The sequence below is a fragment of the Zalophus californianus genome, chromosome 7 (assembly GCF_009762305.2).
Source record: "Zalophus californianus isolate mZalCal1 chromosome 7, mZalCal1.pri.v2, whole genome shotgun sequence".
Taxonomy (NCBI): Eukaryota; Metazoa; Chordata; class Mammalia; order Carnivora; family Otariidae; genus Zalophus; species Zalophus californianus.
The window spans coordinates 4647218-4668458 of record NC_045601.1 but is presented as its reverse complement, the minus strand read 5'-3'; positions in this window follow the sequence as shown (position 1 = coordinate 4668458).

Genomic DNA, 21241 nt, shown 5'->3' with positions numbered 1-21241 from the left:
CAGCAGCTATAAGGAGACACTCAAAAAGGAAAAAAAAGGAGGGGGCAAACCTTTGAACTCCACTAAAAGATCTATTTTATTTTTATTCTACCTCTGTAACATTAGTCAAGCGTATGGTTTGCACTACAGAGCTGGGGCCCGATAAACACACATTTGTGTGGAATTTATATAAATTCATATTTGCTTACATGTTTTTCATCTTCAGAAGCACAGGATACATGCAGAGTAAAATTAAAACAAATCCCCATCTTTTATTTTGCATAATAATTTTGTCTCAAGTGAAAATTCAGTGAATGTTGGATCAAAACCAGTATCTTTTGCCTCTGTAGTGAATTATTGGGGAGGTGGAAAGGAATGCTTGGCACACAGTGAGGCACGTCTATGCCATGTCCCCAGTTTTTATTCCTGAGCTTTCAATAGATGCATTTGGCTGCAAGAACAGAAACAACACTTAAGTGATTGAAGGAGACATTTGTTCTGTCTTGAGCCAAGAAGCCCAGAGATGGTGCAAGATCAATGGTGTTTCAAAGACCCAAGTTCTTTCCACGACTCTACCATGTGGTGCTCAGAGTGGGCTGGGTCTTCAGGCTGCTAGCAGTGGGGCTGCATCCACGCCTGCCTCTCATGTGGACACAGTATGTGCAGAGGGAACTCAGTTTCTTCTTGTAGACCTCTCCTCGGCATGAAGAATCTTTTTCAAGTATTTCCCAACAGACCAATTCCATCCATTTCTGGAGGTGGGAGGTCAGATTCTCCTGAGGCACGTGGAAAGGAAAAGCGATGAATACATGAGAAAAAAAAAAAATAATCAGAGTTCTCTCAGGAAGGAAAAAGAGTTTAAGTAAACAAAAGTGTGTGCTGCCAAGTGTTAGAAATACGGGATTATAACTTGGTTTGAGTTGGTTGTTGGAAAATGTAAGCGGTTCTGGGCTACAGTGGATGTGAAAGAAGATATGAGCAAGTTTACTTTGCTGGGACTGGAAGCTACTGTTTGGTGTGTGGTGTGTAGGGCTCAGCCGGAGATTCTTGCTGCTGTTCTGATTACTGTGACTGGTGACGGTGGCCCTATACGTTTCCGATGTAAAATGTTTAATTGACTTCCTCACTAGCATTGCCCTCTCAATTTATGATGACTAATTCTTATTAAACTTCCCAAATACATGTACTGCTCAAGTAATTTGTCTTTTTGGATTTCTACACTAGATTTTGTACGTACCCATCCACGTTTTTGCTGGAATAAAGAGATTATGCGGGCATACAGCACAATAGAAACTCACTTCAGTGTTTTTATCTATGTAATTTCTTGATATATTTCTTTAGAATTTACTTCAGTTTGGGCTCCGCAGACTTGCAATCTGCCATATTGTTTCCCCCAGTGTCAGTGGAGTTCTGAGTTAGCTCAGCACTGCTTCTTCTTGCTAGAAGCCACGCTTCTTGTCCTCAATGAATTCTACAATATCCTTATTTCCTGTGGGAAATGAGTAGATGTTCAGCAACAAGGTCAAGAAAGGGAAAAATGTTCTGGAAAAGCTCAAGTTTTTTTTAAAGATTTTATTTATTTATTTGAGAGAGAGAGGGAGATAGCGCGAGAGAGCACGAGCGAGGTCAGGGAGAGGGAGAAGCAGGCTTCCCGCTGAGCAGGGAGCCTGATGCGGGGCTCGATCCCAGAACCCTGAGATCATGACCTGAGCTGAAGGTAGATGCTTAATCGACCGAGTAACCCAGGCGCCCCATCTCATGTTTTAACTATTAAATTCACACATACAGAATCACAGAATTTATTGACTAAGAGGGAAAATTCACACATTACCTGACCCTATATTTATACAACTACTTTTGAGATTATTGAACTAATCTCCAACAAATATTTTCTCCTATTTTTCCTCTCCTCCCCGCCCTAAACTTCTGTTTCTTTTCTTTTTTTTTTTCTTTTGTTTATTTTGTTTTGTTCATCTTGGGTGGTAGCAGGTGCTTCTATTTTCCTACAGGCTCATCACTGATTATTCAGCCAATTTCCAGCTGGAGACTAAAGGCAAAAAGACATTTATTTGATAGAATTTTCCTTTAAATTTGTAGAAATATTCATAGATTTACAGGTGCTCATATCTGTGCTAATTCTGACTACAAATTGTTAACCCAGTTTTCCAAATGCACACATGAAAATCTGTCTCATTCTTAGTCCGACTTTCTCAAATTTATGCAGCATGTCATTTTCCTCTGCCATATTTTTTAAATTTAATTTAATTTAATTTTATTAGATTATGTTAGTCACCATACAATACATCATTAGTTTTTGATGTAGTGTTCCACGATTCATTGTTTTCATATAACACTCAGTGCTCCATGCAGTACGTGCCCTCCTTAATACCCATCACTGGGCTAGCCCATCCCCCTACCCCCTTCCCCTCTTAGAACCCTCAGTTTGTTTCTCAGAGTCCATAGTCTTTCATGGTTCATCTCCCCCTCTGATCCCCCCCTTCATTTTTCCCTTCCTTCTCCTAATGTCCTCCAAGCTATTCCTCATGTTCCACAAATAAGTGAAACCATATGGTAATTGACTTTCTCTGCTTGACTTATTTCACTTAGCATAATCTCCTCCAGTCCCATCCATGTTGATGTAAAAGTTGGGTATTCATTCTTTCTGATGGCTGAGTAATATTCCATTGTATATATGGACCACATCTTCTTTATCCATTTGTCTGTTGAAGGGCATCTCAACTCTTTCCACAGTTTGGCTATTTCCTCTGCCATCTTGAGAAGGAGTTCTGACTCCTGTCTCTGATAAAGCAAAGCCCCTTGTCCTGGTGTATGAATGACTTCAGTGGCTGGATTTCTTCCTCACTGGCCTGGTGAGTCTTGATGCTGCCCTTCCGCATCTAGGAGATGGTCTGCCCAACCCAGAGCCAGGAATACAGAGAGGGTGTGCTGATGGTTCCCTTTGCAGGGACTCTCCATGTTCACAGCATTTCATCCTTAGGCTTAACATTTGTTGAACAGTGACTTTCAAGAAAATTACTAATTGCCCTTTGGGTTTTAGAAAAACCCATCCCCCGATTTCAGCTCCTAGGAGGATAAGGGACTTCTTGTTTGCTACTCTGAGCTATAGAACTTCAAAACCTCATGTGTCTCCATGGAAAATGACCAGGTTCCTTGTTTTTTGCTGGAGTTTGAATTCTCTGAAGTCTGTCTTAAAATAGCTGCACTGTGTGCTGCATCCCTGTTATTCTCACTAAAGTGAAATATTATTCCAACTGCTGGCTGCTAAATGTTCTAGGAGCATGATGTAAATGTTCTTCCTGGAAACAACCAATCCATTTCTGCAAGACCTTAAATTACACTTGCTATCCCTTCTCCTTGCTCATTTGATAATGCATCTTTTCTCACTTTCTTCTCCTCATTAATATTTTCCACTCCTATTATTTGTCATTATGGTCTATGGCTGTTGTTTAACTCTCTAAGGCTATTTATACCATTTGCATGAATAATGCTACATAAAATAAAATAGTACCACAGCAGAGATTAAGGACACTCACTTTATAATATGTGATTAATTGTGCCTACTCTTTCTATAATAAATTAATACAAAATGTGCTTCATCATATGTTATGGAGATACGTAATGCATGAAAAATATTCTATGCTCTGCTTTAATCAGCATTTCATACCAAATTCCATTATCATCTATAAAATACTTTTAAACTATTCGTAGGCAATCCAGACAAACATAATACTTATTTCCAGGGAAACCATTTAATATTTTAATCTTAAATATTATATCTATATGGCAGTAAATAAAAATTAGTAGGATGTAGTTTCTAATTATTTTGATCACTGCTAGGCCAACAATTTTTACATAAATCAAAGCATATCATTAATTAGAAAAAGTTATAAAATATTCAATAAAGAGACAAGACTTAAGTTTTAAGATTTCAACTCAAGTCTCAGCTAACTCAGCCTGTGAATGTCAAAAGTTACTTCACATCTCAGCAGCTCAGTGATATCACTGGTAGAATGGGAATAACCTGATCATCTCTTCTACCCTCATCACAAAGCTGTTGTAAGCAACAACAGTGACTTTCACAGTACTCTGTACATATTAAAACACCATGCCCATGCAAGGTGTAATTACGACCGATTCCAAGTCTCTGAAAAAAATGCTTGTTCATGAGTGTTTCCCTCCTTTCCCCACAACTGTAGGAACTCATGCTGCTCTCTGCAAAACAGCTAAACAAATAGGTCCCTTTACAATGTAATTAGTAAAGGTCCAGGTCTGTGGAGTTTGTTTTCTGGACCACTTTCCTCCATTTCTGAGATCCCTGTGCTCTTGCAGCAGCCAGCAGGAAGTCCTGCACACTGCAAATATTTGCCTACTTGTTCTGATTTGTGTTGGTTCCTAGAGGTCCTTTGCCCCCCTGATTTTCCAAGACATCCATGGTACCAGCTAAGCAGCCCCTGGAAACTCTGCCACGAGTTGGGACTCCCTCTCTGCCTGGGCAGCCTCAACTGCTTCCTCCCCAGTCCACCAGGACCTCAGTAGTAAAACGGAAAACAAACTCACCCTGAGTCATGAAGAGTTTAACTCTGTTGCTACTACATATAGGTGTAGGTAATAATCTTTTGACAACCATACTTTTACACATTGTAAAACTATTATAACCTTCATGGAATTAATTTGGTTGTTCACATTAACTAATGATTTCAAGTAATCATACTTGATCACTGGAAAGAGCCAGTGTCCCATAGGCTCCCCAGAGTTCAGCGGATTTGCTGTGTTTGTACCCCTGGTCACAAATCTCAACATAAGGGAAGGCTGTATTTTTACCACTTGTATTCATCAGGAAAAGCTATGCTTATACAATGGTACCAAAGAGCACACTGCCCAGTCTCTTTCTCCAGAGCCCCTGATTGCTCACTCAGGCAATCTAGGTTATAGTGGGGGAGGGGGAGGGGGAGGTGCTCAGCAAGAGCTATTCTCCAGGTGGTCATTTTCAGAGCCCAGTGTGATGGAAATCCCATCATCCAGAGGTTCACCAGGGGCTCTGGAGGAGGAAGGAGAGGCCAGAGAATCATGTAGGACTTTTTTTTTTGTTCAGACAAGAATGACCAACATCCCTTCCACTTACTCTTCTTGGCAAGAGTTAACCATGTGTGCCTGTCCCACTGCAAAGGAACAGGTTGTCTTCTCTCTGCCCAGTAAGAAAAGAGAACTGGATGAAGTCAATATTGGTGATGCTTACCCCTTCTCTTCTCATCAAATCTCACCCCATGAAGAGGGGTTAGGATGGGGCCCTGGGATGCTAAGATGTGCTGACTCAGAACAACCTTATACCAGTGGATGGCTACTCGTTGGTCTCCCCGTCTTTCCCCCCACACACAGTACCTACACGCAGGCCTTCCTTGGAGGAGGAGGGATGTGGGCTGACAGATCAGCCAGCAGTGCTCTATTCTTTTGCATGTGGTCTATGCCCACATCAGGGGCCTCATCCAGGGGATCACAGAAGACAGTGGGTTGCCATTTAATCAACCAGTTTGTGAAGGCCACAAAGACCATTTCTTCCACTTTTGTTTCTGGGAACAAATGCTTTTTTGTTTGTTTTTTTAAAATTGCTTTTTGCAGGAAGGCTGCTGAATAGAGTTGACCTGACTTTCTCCTGGAAACCCTAGAAAGGGTTTTGAGTAACAAGCAGACCAGTGAAAGAAGAATCGCCTACATGTACATTCCCGATCTTCAGGGCCCCATGGAGGGTTTGGTTGGCAACCCAACCATCTTGGGCCCCCGGATGGCCAGGTAGTTTCCCACACACCCATCTTGATGCCTGAGCTCGAGTGGTAGGGCAACCATAATTATAATACATTCCCCATATCTGAGAATGAAGCCCATTTTAACTTGGAAAGTGTATTGACCAAAGAATTCAAAATAAGCAGGAATTTCAGGCAGGACTGTTTATATTTTAGCCTAAGGACCCAAGCCAAACTTAATGCATCGCACTTATGGCATTATGTAGAAATCTCCTTTAAATAATCAAAAAATAACAAGACTATAATTTGCTTGAAAATGCAGCAAGATCTTAGGCCCACAGACAGGCTGAATGAGGGATGATCCCTTGCTAGTATATGACTAGCTCCTACTTTCCTCTAAGCGTGCACTCTGCAGGGGCTCTCACACATGAGAACGTTTTTTTTTTTTTTTTGCCCCCCAAGAGGTGATTTTCTCAATTTTGAAACTTCATAGGTTCTGACTCTTGAATTGAATAAAAAATTTTCTTTTAGCATTTATAGTTTAGCTGGATTGAAAAGGAACAGGAAAATACAGGAGATTCACAGTCATGGGTATTAGTATTATACTGCCCCTGATAAGATGCTTTCAGAACATGTTCTCTCATTAACCATTTCTAAACGCCTGCTGAGAATACATTTAACAGTCTCACTCTTCCCTATATTTCATGTACAAGTGGAAAAACCCAAAACTACTGGATTTTTTCACCCAAGTACAAAATAGGTTTCTTTTTAATTCTAAATCCTTATTCATTGCTGAGCAGGAATTGGCAGCAAAAAGTTTAATTCCGAGTGTGAATTATGCCTGTAGTACAGCAGAGAGCCACAGGCCAAAGAAGGAGGGACACCATGAAAACAAGGGTGGCACACGGTAGGTTAGCACTGTAGGAATTTGTGACTTGAATCTTACAGATTTTCTTTTTCATTCTTACTTGGCTTCAAGTTTTCGTTTCATTTTTTTTTTTAAGATTTATTTATCTTTTTGTAAGAGAGAGAGCATTGTGCAAGTGGGGGGAAGGGCAGAGGGAGAGAGAGAGAATCTCAAGCAGACTCCCTGCTGAGTGGGGAGCCCTATGTGGAGCTCAGTTTCACAACCCTGAGAACATGACCTGAGCCAAAATCGAGAGTCAGAGGCTCAACAGTCTGAGCCACCAAGGCACCCTGGTTTCAAGTTTTTAAAAAAATAATGCATTTAATTTCTTTTTAAATTGAAACTTTTAATGGACACATAGAATAGTAAACATTGTAAAGAATAGGAAGACATCTTAACAGGAGCATTTTAAAGCATTTATATTTTTTCAAAAGAAAATCCCATGTAACTAACTGGGATCTGAGAGAACTAAAATGTTGAAGCTTTAACAGCAAGTCAAGCTTATGTGGTCCTTATTGACACACAGATGCAAGAATGTGGAATATGTGTAGGGACAGCCTGCTTGCAAGACACAGACGGATGTTTTAGAGAAGACATTTCTCAGGCTCATACAAATATCTGTTTTAACTCAATATGAATTAAAAAAATAATGTTACAGATAAGCACAAGATTATCTGTAGAAATACTTTTATTTTGACAATTTGTTTTATTAAGATTTCAAACTATTTTCCACCATTTCCAGAAAGGAATTTAAACTTGTTTTGCTCAGTCAAGCCTGCTCTGGCACGTAACCTCCTAGCCCAGCACTGTCACCATGGGAACTTGCTCTGCATTGTTCTGCTGACTTGAGCTCCCTGAGGGGACGCATCTGGGCACCAGATGAGGGCTGGGGGCTGAAACCGGCCTGCTGAGCCCTGACTATTGACAACAGGCACAATTGCAGTCTGAGCAACTGCTGATGAAGGACTGTTCAGGTCCTTGAGTTGCTCTTCTGGCTCTCAGCATCAAAAAGACTGTGGTTTCCTGCAAATGTTTGCTTTTGATGACAGTTGAACTAGCAGCGCTTTTGTGGAATGGGTGGACGGGGAACTTGATTAACAGTATACTAAACAGCTGAAACCCTCTTTTATAGTTTCTTTTTGTTAATTTAATTACTTTCTAAGTTAACTACATTTCTAAATTAACAGTATTTTCAAACATTCAACCGTCACTTACAGAGTTCTTACTCTATATGCTGGGCACTGTCGAGTGCTTTGCATATGTTAGTTTATCCGTGTCTTGCAACAACTATGAGGTCAATTGTGATACCATTCCCATTTTACTCATGACAAAACTGAGGCACAGAGAAATCAAGGTTGTTGCCTAAGTCATGTTACCAGTGAGACATGAAGCCAGGATTCGAGGCAAAGTCTGGCTCCAAATCTATGCTCACAACCAAAATACCACACTTAGTGCAGGTCTTATAACTCACTAGGCTTGGTCTCGGTGGATGCCTGGAAACAGACTGAGTGGAACCCACGTCTGCAGCAAGGTGTGTTCAGTGAGAACCCTTCTCTCTGCCTTCCTAGTTCATCCCTTCAACATGACCTTACTCAGCTGATACCCAGTGCCCTCAGCCGTTTCTCCCATGCATCCCCATCCCACCAAATAACCCATTTCTTTGCCCTGGCTCTTTTACGTCCATATGCTTTCTCCCTAGCCCCAAACTCCCCACCCCAAAGAGTTTTTCCTCTCTCCTGTGTTCTCATTCAAATTACATGATCGTACAAGTAGACTTATCTATGGTTCAAGGGCAAGAGACATGGCTTAAGAATCTATGAATCCAATAATTCTCATTGGATGTGAGAATTCCAAGTAGTTTTATTTTCTTCTTTATTCATTTCTTTATGTTTCCCCAAGCCATTCCCCCATGACAAGATGTTAGGTTTTTATATTCAGAAAACTAACAAATTCTACAGAAGCTCAATGCCAGCTACAACATTATATACGAAGGCATTAAAGGGCATTTTGGGGCTATGCTATGCAGGGAGAGTATCTCAGGAGCTACATCATGAGGTCTCTGCTGACCTGGGATACATGATAGCCAACGAAAGCAGGATGAAAAGGGGACTAGAAATCTAACATTATGAGGTGAAAGAATGAAAGAATTTCTAGGCTGAAGAAGAAATATTTATAGGAAAGAATAACTTTTTAAAATGTGGATAGTAAATTTGTAGAGGTTTTATTATATAATATAATAATATTAAATATAATATTATTTTATGTTGTTCATCAGGGCAGTAGAAATCAAAGTATAGAAATTTTAGGAAGCTATATTTCAATTCAAACATAGGAAATGTTTTTAATACAGATACACACACAAAAAAATGAAATCGCATAATTCTTGCCAGTGGTGAGTTCCCTACCACTTAAGGTGTTAGGCAAATGTCAGACATTATACTCTGATTGTTGCCCTGAAGATTTTTGCTTTCGTCCACCTAGCCCTCAGCTTGGACACTGATGGAGCTCCTGCAATCGCCATGTGTTGTGTTATGTCATGGTGATATGAACACAATTACATAAGACAGTATCTTGTCTTTTATCAGCTCATGCTCCATAGAAGAGACAAAACAACCATGTGCTGTAATAGTGTGTAAAATGTGCTGTGATGGCCCAAGGGAGAAGAATTTACAATAAACAGAGATTCTTCGAACTTTGAGGTGCTATCAATCTTTCACTGTAATCTGGGAAAGGATGAGGCTGAGCCTGGCTCCACAGGACATATTTAGAGTCAGGGATTGTCCCTTAACCACACAAAATGACTACTGTTCTGTGAAGGTAAGGACCAGAGAGGGTGCCAGAAGTCTCCCAGGTAACCAACTGCCTGTTGTTTGATCTTTTGTAACTTTTTGATGACTTCCCAAATTGAGTTTTAAAATAATCGGGAACCATTTCTTAATAACAGTTGTAGAATCAGAAATAATCAGGACCTTCACAGAAGAAGAAGCCTGGCCAAAAGTTAGACACCTGAAGGTTCTCTTTAGAAACACTGAGGGGTTATATTGTTGCAGAGTATAGTTTGTGTATATGTTAAATACATTTCAATTAATGTGCATACATATACCGAAAATGTACATACCTCACATGTGCACAGCTCAGCCCATTTTCTGGCCATTAACACAAGAGCAAATTCAAGAATGAAAACATTATCAGCACTCCAAAGGTCATTGTAGCCACCATTTTCCTAAGTTCTATCAGCATGGATTAGTTTTGCCTGCTTTGGGTCTTCACAGAGAAGCAATTTCATGGTGTGCTTATTTGTGTTTGGGCATTGTGTTTGACATGACACTTGTAAGCACCACCTGTATTGATGCATATTGTGCTGCTGTGTTCATTCATGCGTGTTGAACGGTATGGTGTTATATCGTATGGACATCCCATCATTTATTTACTCATTCTTCTAGACTTGATGGACATTTGGGTAATTTCTAGCTTGGGGATCTCATGGATAGTGCTATGATAATTTTTGTATTGCTGCTCCTATATGGACATTTATGTTGAGCATATAACTGAAGCATAAATGTTAAAGCATGTAGTACTAAAATACTCAGTTTCATTAGATGCTGAAAATGTTTTTCTAGAATGATTTTACCTATTTACACTCCTAACAGTATAACATAATTCTACATGCTCCACATTTTTTTCAACACTTAGTTATTGATAATCTTTTAAATTTTTTAACCACGTGTAGCAGTAATATATTTACTTGTCTCTGGTAAGTGGTGAGATTGAGCCCTTTTAGTTAAAGTGCATCACCCATTTGCATATTCTATTCTGAAAGGTGTTTAATTATTTGGGTTCATTGTTCCATTGTTATCTGTCTTTTGTTATGGATTTGTCGAAACTCAGCTCCGTTCAGGATGACATTCATTTTTGTATTACAAATATCTTCCAATTTGTGCCCAGCATTTTTATTTTGATAACAGTGTCATTTGAGGAATGGAAGTTCTTAATTTTAATTTTGCCCGATTGATCAACTCTTTTCTCAAAGGTAGGCATTCTGCCTGAGATATATGCCTGCCAGAAATCATAAAGATACAATTCTATGTTACTTTCTAAAGGGTTTTTTTGCTGTTAACTTTTACCCTTGGATTAACAATCTATCTAGACCTTATGCTTGTCATAGTGTGAGGAATGAATCAATATTACTTTTTCCATATGAATAGCCAATTGGCCATGAGTCATTTCTTGCAAATGACATCCTTTCCCTGTGGAATGATAGTGACACTGTTGTCACAAGTCAAGTACATAATGTGTGTGGGTTTGTTTCTGGACTCAATCATGTTCCACTTATAAACACTGTCTTGATTATTAGAACTCTATTGATTACGTAGAGTCAGGGCTTTGAAAGGACTACAAGGCTACACAGACAACATTCATGTGCCGCTGTCCTAAAGGTAAATGGTGTACGGCAGCAGGAGCAGGAGGGCACACGGAGAGATCAGAGAGCCCCGATATTCCAGAGACAGAATATACCCTTTCCTCTGTTGGGCAGCATGTGTCTCATCACCAGCCTCCAGGCTAGATGCCCCTGGTCACCGCGAGCCAAAGTGCAAGGTTACTTTTCCAGGTTAACTGGATCCTCTGCTCAATCTATCAGCTGAAATCAGATATCCTTTTTTTTTCTTAATTTTTTTATTGTTACGTCAATCACCATATATTACATCATTAGTTTTTGATGTAGTGTTCCATGATTCATTGTTTGTGCAGAAGAAATCAGATCTCCTTAGCTGAGGCTCTGAGTCCTCTTCCAAGCTCATTGGTGTTTGGCAGAGTTCATGTCCTCAATTATCGAACGGAGGTCCCTGTTTTCTTGTTGACTGTCGGCCAGGGGGTATTATCAGCCCACCCCATCCACCAGCAGTTCACAGAACAGCTGCTTGCTTGCTTCCAGGAGGGCAGCAAGATTTTGTCATCTGCCTTCTTCTGCCTTTCAAAAGGTTTGCATGAGTAAATCAGGCCCACCTGGGTAATCTCTGTGTCTTAAGGTCAACATGTGGAAATTCCCTTCGCAGAAGTGCCCTGATTAGTGTTTGATTGAGTAGCCTGGGGACGAGGGTAGTAGGGAGGTGGGGCACTAGGGGTGTCTTCAGATCCTTGCCTACCTCACATACCCTAGATGCCAGCCCATTTCACTGAACTACCTCCTTTTGCATCTGCAGGAACATACTTAACGGCCCCTCCTGGGTCAGTATGCCGTGCTTTATCTTCTTTCCGCATACCGTGCCCTCTGTCTCTTTTTGTTTTGTTTTGTTTTACCTATTTTTCTAAATCTTTTTACTAGGCTGATCACCATCCTTTCCCCTCCTTCTGGAATAATATCTCTTCTACGTAAACAACATGAGCCAACAGTCTTTTTCCTCAGCTTTCTTTCTTCATTAAAAAGAAATTCAGCTATTTCTAGCAGTCCTAGATCTATGATAATTTCCCCAAGACTTTTAGAGCATTTCTGCCAATGCTGGTTTACCCAATAATCGAGTACTTGCTGTTTAAAGACAGAAAGAAAAAAATAAAATAACAAAAAACAAATAAAGTAAAGACGTAAAGACAACTTAAGTATATATTTTGGACATGAAAAAGATGAGTTCTCCAAGATGTCACATAGGTAGTAGCCATGCCCAAACGCACTTCAGTTTGAGTGTGCCAAAGAGCTTTTACAGGCACACTCAGCAAATTTTTGTGCCTCAGTGGCAGATAGGTAAGCCCACCGAGTCATCTGTAAACTGATATTGGTTTCAGTTTTCCAAATATTCTTTACCTTGATTATCGCTTCACACTTGAAAAAACAGGAGAAACTGGCTTATAGACTGGAGGATGAGGGTACTATGGCAGCTTGGGCATACGGAAGACGTTTTATGTTCCTGGTATCCAGGCCACTTTTCCACAGAGCACTATTCAACATTGGCCAAATCAAACCACAGAGCTCCAAACTTCTTAGTTTGTAGCACAGCACGAGTTTTAACCTCGCAGTGGTCATGGTTTTTACTATTAAAGGCACCATTTTTTTTTTTTTTTTCAGTTCTTGAGATTCTGTGTGTCATCTCCAAGGTCTATCAGCTTATCTCCTTTTTTAAAAAAAGATTTTATTTATTTATTTGACAAAGAGATAGAGAGAGAGCACAAGTAGGCAGAGCAGCAGGCAGAGGGAGAGGGAGAAGCAGGCTCTTCACTGAGCAGGGAGCTCAATGCAGGGCTCGATCCCAGGACCCTGAGATCATGACCTGAGCCGAAGGCGTAGACACTTAACCAACTGAGCCACGAGGTGCCCCTATCAGCTTCTCTCCTAACCCAGACTGGACTATTAAATGGGGAGATCTACATGTATGAATACACCTGCATCTAACATATCCTTAATCAAAGCCAAAATTTCTTGATGGTTCCAGGTACCCTAAATTGTTTTAAGTTAGCCTCTCAAGATGGTTTAGGTTACACTCTAACATGGCCAATTGAAACAGGATGAAGAGGAGATTTGCACAGCATCCTCTTTCCCCTAGGGGTTTGTGTAATGGGAAAGCCCTCCCTTCAGACCTCACATCTGCTATAATACATCCTGGAGGACACAACTCCATACACCATACCCTCCTAACTTGATTAAATTCCCCTGCGACTTTTCATGAGAAAGTTTAAGTATGGCATTACATTCTTTACCACTGTTCAGAAATGTCAGTCATGTTTCTTCACCACCCCTGGCCACTCTCCCCAGATCAAGGCAAATGGCATCAGGTCCTCTGCTCGGGGCGGGGGGAAGTCCTCAAGAAGCCCTGATGTTCTCTCACTCAAATCATCAGCCTTCCCTGCACCTCACCTGTATTAATCACCCCTGGAATTGGAGGGATGCAGACTTCTCTTGTGTGTCATCATTAGATTCTTTTTCATTCATCAAGACTAGGCTAAACTAAGCAAGGCTGACACAGGTTTTGTTTGTTTGCTTGTTTGTCTTATGATGTGAGCTGTTGATAGAGCAACCAGACACCTTGTCTTCTACAGTGATTATTACCGTTGCAGCAGTGACTCCATCAACCCTCTCCCTTTTTGTGCCATGTTTAATTAAACCTCTGACCATTTCCACCCAGTTTAATTGTTCTGAATGTTGGGGGTTCTTTTATTCTTGCTGCTTCCATTTTGGGGAATAATCCTGATCCCTCTTTTTGAATTGTTCCTACAATTCAACCCCATTTACAAGTTCAGTAGCCCCAGAAGGAGTGTTCCAAGTAATATATAAGGAAATGTTCACTTTGCAAGATCATTTTATTCACTCCCCCCATGTAGCTCGCCAGATTAGGAGTTTGTTCATCTACCGCACTCTGAAAATAAAGTAGCTAGCTAATTGAGTGCCTTTGCAATAACTAAGGCACTCTTCTCTTCAGTAATACCTAACGCAAGGAAAATAGAGCCTTCGCCACCAATGTAAAACATCCATTGCAGCAGTATTTCGTCAAGATACTACAGATATGCCTCAAAAAGCGGTTTTATTCTCTGACTGAAGAACACGTGATTCAGGCACACATGTACTCTTTCTGTGATTATCGGTAAGACAAGGGTCATATTGCAACCAACACTCAGCCCCCATCTTGTGTCACACCCATTCCCTTCACAAACGGTGGCATCAGCCACAGTCTGCAGGATCTGCCCCTTGGGACCATTTGCAGTTAACTCTCATTTCCACCAAATTAGCCAAAGCAGCCAGCCAAGTTCTGAGTTCCTGACTGACTTTGCTTCTCTCTGAATCTCTTTTTTAATCACTTAGCCATTTTACCCATTTCTGAAGTTGACCCCTCCAGGTATATTATATCCGTTGATATAAATGTTATCACTCAGTAATCTCAGCCTGTGAGTCAGCTCAACCCAAAGCTTACCTGGGAATTTACCTGCTGTCCCAGGAGTGCTCCCTGCACACCTTTATCATTTCTCTTCCCAAACAAGACTGCACCTGGGAGACCACCCCCACTTCCTGCTCTGTCTCAGCTGTCCCCACAGTGAAGGCCTGTTGCGCCCCAGAAGGATTTCTTTGAGCTCCCCTGCCCCATCCCACCCATGGAGAGTGGCTGAAGTGCACTCAGGGAAGACTCAGGGCCCCTTGTGGGGATTTCTCTCTGCCCCTTGCCTTGCAGACAGCATCTATGAGTTCTCTTCCTTGCACATGGTGAAGCCCCAGGTTGCTTTGAGGCTTCACTATGCTCTCAGCTTCTGTTTGCAGCTTTTGCAGACTGCTACCGAAGGGCCCTGGGCAATCAGCAATCGCACCTCATCTCCAGCTTTCTGCTGCCTTGCCTCTGGGGAAGACCACAGGCTGGATGGGCCTCCACAGCAGCTTCCTTGTCCTTGTTCCTAACTCCTTTGCATCAGGGAAGGCCATGCCTCAGAGGCATCTCTCTCTACACTTTCTTTCCCAGTCCACAGCCTTCCATGCACTGCTGCTTTAGACTGAAGGAAGGGTGTGTTCGCCTCAGAGGTGAAACACCCTTTGCTCTCCTGCTCTGTGCTCAGGCTTCAGCACATTCCCACCATAAACTCAGTGTGAGCTACAGAGATCACTGACGGGAAGTGGCCAACCTGATTTGTGTCTATTGCTCCTCAAGGTCCCAGTATGCCTTACCAGCCCTGGAACACTCATTAGAAGTTTGAACGGTTTCTCCTCACCATCGTTTACAGTGGTGCCACCTCCTCCCACTGCTCTCCCAGAACATCCTTTCACCAAAAAAGGAAATCTGACATGTGCTTCATGTCTTGTTAAAAAATTCATTCATAATGAGTGGTAGTATTAAATGTTAAATGCAAAATTACATGACCTCTGGAAGAAAACCTAGAACATAAGAAAAAACCTGCATGACCTTGTGTTGGGGAACAGTTTTTAGATATGACATCGAAAGCACAAACCAGAAGTGAGAAAAATGTAAATTGGACTTTATCAAAATTAAAAATGATTGCTGTGTTTAAGACACTGTTAAGAGAATAAAAAGACTGGGAGAAAATATTTGCAAATCCTACTTGTGATAAGGGACTTGTGTATAGAATGTAGAAAGTAGTATTAAAACTCATCAAGATTCAAACAAACAACTCATTTTAAAAATGGGCTGCTCACAAAAGACTTATTTTAAATATAAGAACACAAAGATATCCTTTTCTTGTTTGGGTGTAGGAAGTCATGGGAGACTTAATATTACCTTTTTAATAAGAATAATCTGGATAAATTATACGATCTTAGCTTACTAAAACTTGTAAGAGAGTATATAAACATTTCATGTAGATAAAGCTAAAATCCAGAAAGTGGTGACCTTCCATAAAAGAGAAGTTTTGTCATTAGGTACAAACACATTTGTACTGATTAAGTCTGCTTTTATTATTATATAATATTCCTCTTTTTATCTAATAATCTTCCTGTTAAATTTCACTTTGAAATATCCTTCAGTTAAAGAGTTCATGGTATAGCTCTCTCTAGTCTTTTCCTGTTTTTTTTTCTTTTTTTAAGATTTGTTCATTTATTTCAGAGAGAGAGAACGTGTGGTGGGAAGGGCAGAGGCAGAGGGAGAGAGAATCTTAAGCAGGCTCCTTGTTGAATGTGGAGCCTGACGTGGGGCTTGATCTCACAATGTTGAGATCACGACCTGAGCCAAAACCAAGAGTCAGACACTTAACCAATTGTGCCACCCAGGAACCCCTACTTTTAACCTTCTTAAAGGAAGTAGGTTTCTTGTAGACAAACTATATGTGGGTGTTACTTTTTTTATACAATATGACAATCTTTGTATTTTAAGTGGTATGTTTAGACCATTCACATTTAAAGTTATGATTGATAAGGTTCGGCTATAATCTATTGTCTATTTAGCTACTTTTTATTTGTTCCATTTGTTCCTTAATTTTTTTCTGTATCAGCCTACTTGTTTTTATTGAGCACTTTTTGAATATATTTTATTTCTTCTATTTACTTATAAGTTGTAAATCTTTTAAAAACATTTTAGTGGTCGTCCTAGGGTTTATATTATACGTTTCAAAATAAATGGAGTCTACCATCAAATAATGCTATATTGTTTTACATGTAATACAAGGACTTTATAACAATATATTCCCTATATCTCTCCTCCTTTCGCTTGTGTTATTTTCATTATATATTTCAGTTTTACATAGGGTGCAAATATGAATCACATTATTCCCAATATTGCTTTAAGTAGCTGATTATCTTTTAAAACAATTAAAGTAAAGTTATTTCATTTTGCTTGAGTTGCTTTCTGATACCCTTCTTTATGAAGATCCAAGTTTCTGACATTTATTATATTCCTCCTACTTGAAAAACTTCTGCTAACGTTTCTTATACACAAAGCTTGCTGTCTTCAGTTTTTGTTTGTCCAAGTATTTATTTCTTTGGAAGTGTATCTTCTTTGGGTACAAAATTCTGGTTGGCAGTTTCTTTTGTGGTTGTTAGCACTTTAAAATGTCCTTCCATTGTCTTCTTGTTTGTATACTTTCTGACAAAAAGTCTGCTTTTATTCCTTTGTGGATAAAGTGTCCCTTTCCTGCTGTTCTACCCTCTGGCTGCCTTGGAAGTTTTCTTTTGTACTTTGTTTTTCAGCATTGTGACTATGATGTGCCTAATTGTGAGTATTTTGCCATGTAACCTGCTTTGTGTTCTCTTAGTTTTTCAGATCTATGGTTTGTTGTTTGTCACTAACATTAGAAAATTCTGGTCTTTACATCTTCAAATATTTCTTCTCTTTTCTTTTCCTGCTGGGACTCCTATTACATGGGTATGAAACCATTTCCCCCCCATAACCCTGTTATTTTTATTTTTTTCATTTTTTTTTTTGACTTTAAGTTTAGCTAATTTCTATTCACTTATATTCAAGTTCACTCCCTATTTTCCTAGGCTGTGTGGAATCAACCAAAGAGCCAGTTGAAAACATTCTTAATCTCCTCTCAAACTACTCTGTTTTTGATTTCCAGAATTTCAATCTGATTCTGTCTTTAGTTTCAATCTCTGCTGAAATTACCCCCTAATCTTGCATCTGTCTACCTTTCCCATTAGTCTTTAATGTGACAATCATAGTTATTTTTAAATCCCTATCTTACATTTCTAATTTTGTGTCATTTTTAAGTCTGCTTCTGAGAATTTCGTTTCTTTTCTGATTGGGTTTTTATTACCTTTTTAAAATCTACCCTTTTGGCTAAGATCAAGTGTAAAATCTACATAATAACTTATAAAAATTGAACATGTTATGTATGACAGAAGACAATGAAGTTAAATGGTTTTTATGCATGATTGTGTCTTTATGTCTATTATTTTTAAAATCACCAAATATTAATCCTTTTAGTATTATCCCTATAGTTCTATACTTCCATGTACCATTCTTCTTATTCAGACTAAAGGACTCCCTTTGGTGTTTATTGCAGTATAGTTCTGCTATCAATAACTTCTCCCAGTTCTTTTGTCTGATAGGGCCTTTTCTTCTTTCAGTTCTGAAAAATACCTTTTCTGGATGTAAAATTTATATACAGTTGTACCTCATTATTTATAGATTTTTATATTTGCAAATTCACCTGCTTACTAAAATGCATTTGTAACTCAAAAGCAATACATAGTGCTTTCATGGTCATTCATGGACATGTGTCGGATGGCAAAAAATTTGAGTCACCAGTGCACCTGGTCCTAGCTGAGGTTGTACAAGGCAGTGGTCTACCTTCTTATTCTAGTTCACATACTGTAAACAAGTGGCCTTTTCTTGGTCTGTTTAGGGTCATGGTGGTATTTTTTTTTCCATTTTTGTGCTGTCAGTGATTTCATTGTTTGAAATGGCCCCCAAGTATGACGCTAAAGAGCTGTCTAAGTGTTTCCAAGTACAATAAGGCTGTGATGTGCCTTATAGAGAAAATACATGTTAGGGAAAATTCTTTCAGACACAAGTCAGAGTTGTAGTTACAGTGCTGTTGATCATGAGTTCAATTAATAAATTTACAATGTGCATTAAATAAGGTGTATTTAAACACAAATATACATAAAACAAAGTTTTGTATTGGTCAGTTGACAAAGTTTGAAGGAAACTGTGTTTTCCCTATGAGAAGTGGCTCAGTATTTCCCTGGACAGGGTTCATGGTAATTTTTTTAACTACCCTAACCAGCATGAGTAATGAGAATCAACCGCATATATACAGTACACATATGTGTGTGTCCCAAGCTTTTTGTTATTCTGAGTGGTTGTGCTGATTTACTTTTCTCCAGTTCATTATCATCAGAAACAAGAGTTCTCTGATAAATTTATTTCTGGTTTTTAGTTGTTTTGAAATGAAATAAGGCAATATAGTATAAGTGGTAATAAGGGAAAGTGACCAGCATTTGTTAGTTACTAAATATTAAGTAACTATATAATTTTTATGATATTTCTGTTGTTTAGACAGTCTTATTTATGAATGGGTAAAAGGAGACTCAAAGAGATTAACTAACTTGCTAATGCTTGGATTTGGACTTAAGTCTGTTGGCTTCATTGCCAACACTCTTACTTTGATTGTCACTTCACTCATTGATTCCATTTTCTCATCTAAAAAATAATTGCTAATAATCTTACATGCACAAGAATGTCGTGAGTATGAATTAGAGAATGTCAGTGTCAGAGACACACAGTAATTGCAAAACAGTGCTTGTCACATCGGATCTGTCATAGCTCCTCTCTAAAATACACTTAGCTTAGGAAGATGGCATGAGATTTCAGAAAAAGTATCTACAATGTGTGTTAATGAAGATCCAGTGGTAGCTAGAAAATCAGTATATGACACACTTTTTCATTATGATGTGTTGTGATGGTTCTATTTGCAATGTTTCACAGAGGACAGTTATTTTAGTGCTTATAAGAGTTGTTAGAAAGGCCCTTTGGGAGTGTTAATGCCTAAGCTTCTTCATTAACTAGAAAGATGAAAATCTGCCACCGGGCACTATAACATATTTTAACAAATCACTCAAGAAGATAAGGTCACTTCTCCAATTTTATTCTCTAACACTTGGGTGTTTCCATGTGATGACTTAGAGGAAAATGTCTAGTTCACTCATCAAAACTCAGGACTTGCTCATATGGGTTAGCCCAGCAGTGTTTTAGAAAAACATGTAAAAGCCCTACCATTTATCCACAGTCCAAATATCAGTGGATCATTGTACATGCTTCTGAGATGCCTTGAGTCAACCTGGCAAAATAACTAGTCATATATTAAACAAATGACCTTCCCCCTAACCAGGGCCTTCTGCATTTTCTCTTGTCGCTAGAATCACTAACCACCTAGTCACCCAAGCCAGAAACCTAGGAGTGATTTTTAATTCCTCTTTTGCCTCACTTACATGACTAAACAATAAATCTGTGTATTTTATTTTCTCAGCTTCCCGAGTGCAATTAATTCCGCTAAGCCCAGATTAAGGATGCCTCCAGATAGCAGATCCATCATCCCTTCCTTGGATTACTTAAGAGTCCCTTCGTGAACCTTCATGCCTTTGGCTTGGCCCTTAAATCCAACCTCCACAAAGCTATTGAGTGATCTTTCTGAAGCAGAAATGGCCATGCTGGAACATTTTATTGCCCACAGCAGATTACCTGGCACATTGTACTTCATAGTAAAGATGTGTTCAATAGTGTATTGAACTGGTCAATGCAAATGGGCTGCATTTCAGCCTTGCTGACTTTCACAACTTCATTTCGTGATCAGAGTACATGTCTATTCTTGACTCAAGAGAAAAAAAACTCAAGAATGGAGATCTAGATTTAATTGTTGTCACTTTATAGGTGGAAGTTTAGACCATGATAGTGTGTGTGATTGATTAAGAAGCTAGAAATATTTCTATAAAAAGGAGACATCTTTCACCAGACATCACATTGTTTCCTACTTGATATGGAGATATAAGCTTGTAATTTTATAATGTTTTATAATTCACAGAGAAATAGCCTATATATTCATTCATGTGAACATTTTAATAACTCTGTAAGGTAGGGCTCATATTATAGTTAATGCAAGGTAGGCCCAGAAAGGTTTCATAAGGTTTCATAATGTTTTTAGAATATTATAGATAGGAATTGGTAGAACCCATACTTGATTTCTAGGTTGAGGGAATATTTCTGGTAGGCTGCTTTGCCTTTTTTCCATGAAAGTTAACAGTGTTGCTTTTGCACCAGCTGACCACACTTGGAGACTCTACTGTGTGCCTGGCATTGTGCTTCTACCTGTACTACAAAGATGAACATAGCCCTGCTCTTCCAGAATTACTATGAAGACAGAATATAAATCACTAAATAAAAATAATGCACCACGTGCCATTACAAAGCTACAGACAGAAGACTGCTGAGCCCAGAGAAGTATCCATGGCGACAAAGGAGGCAGCAGCATAGAGGAAGGCAAAGCACTGTCTCTCCACTTGATGGACTAATAAACACAATTTCCTTCTGCTTACATATTCATCATTCACACAACAAACACAGTCTGAGCGAGCATATGAATCTGGTCCTCTTCTAGGTGCTGGCAAAAAGGCAATAACTCAATAGAACTTTTGCTCTCATGGATATATAGATTCTAGTGGGATCCAGAGAAAGAG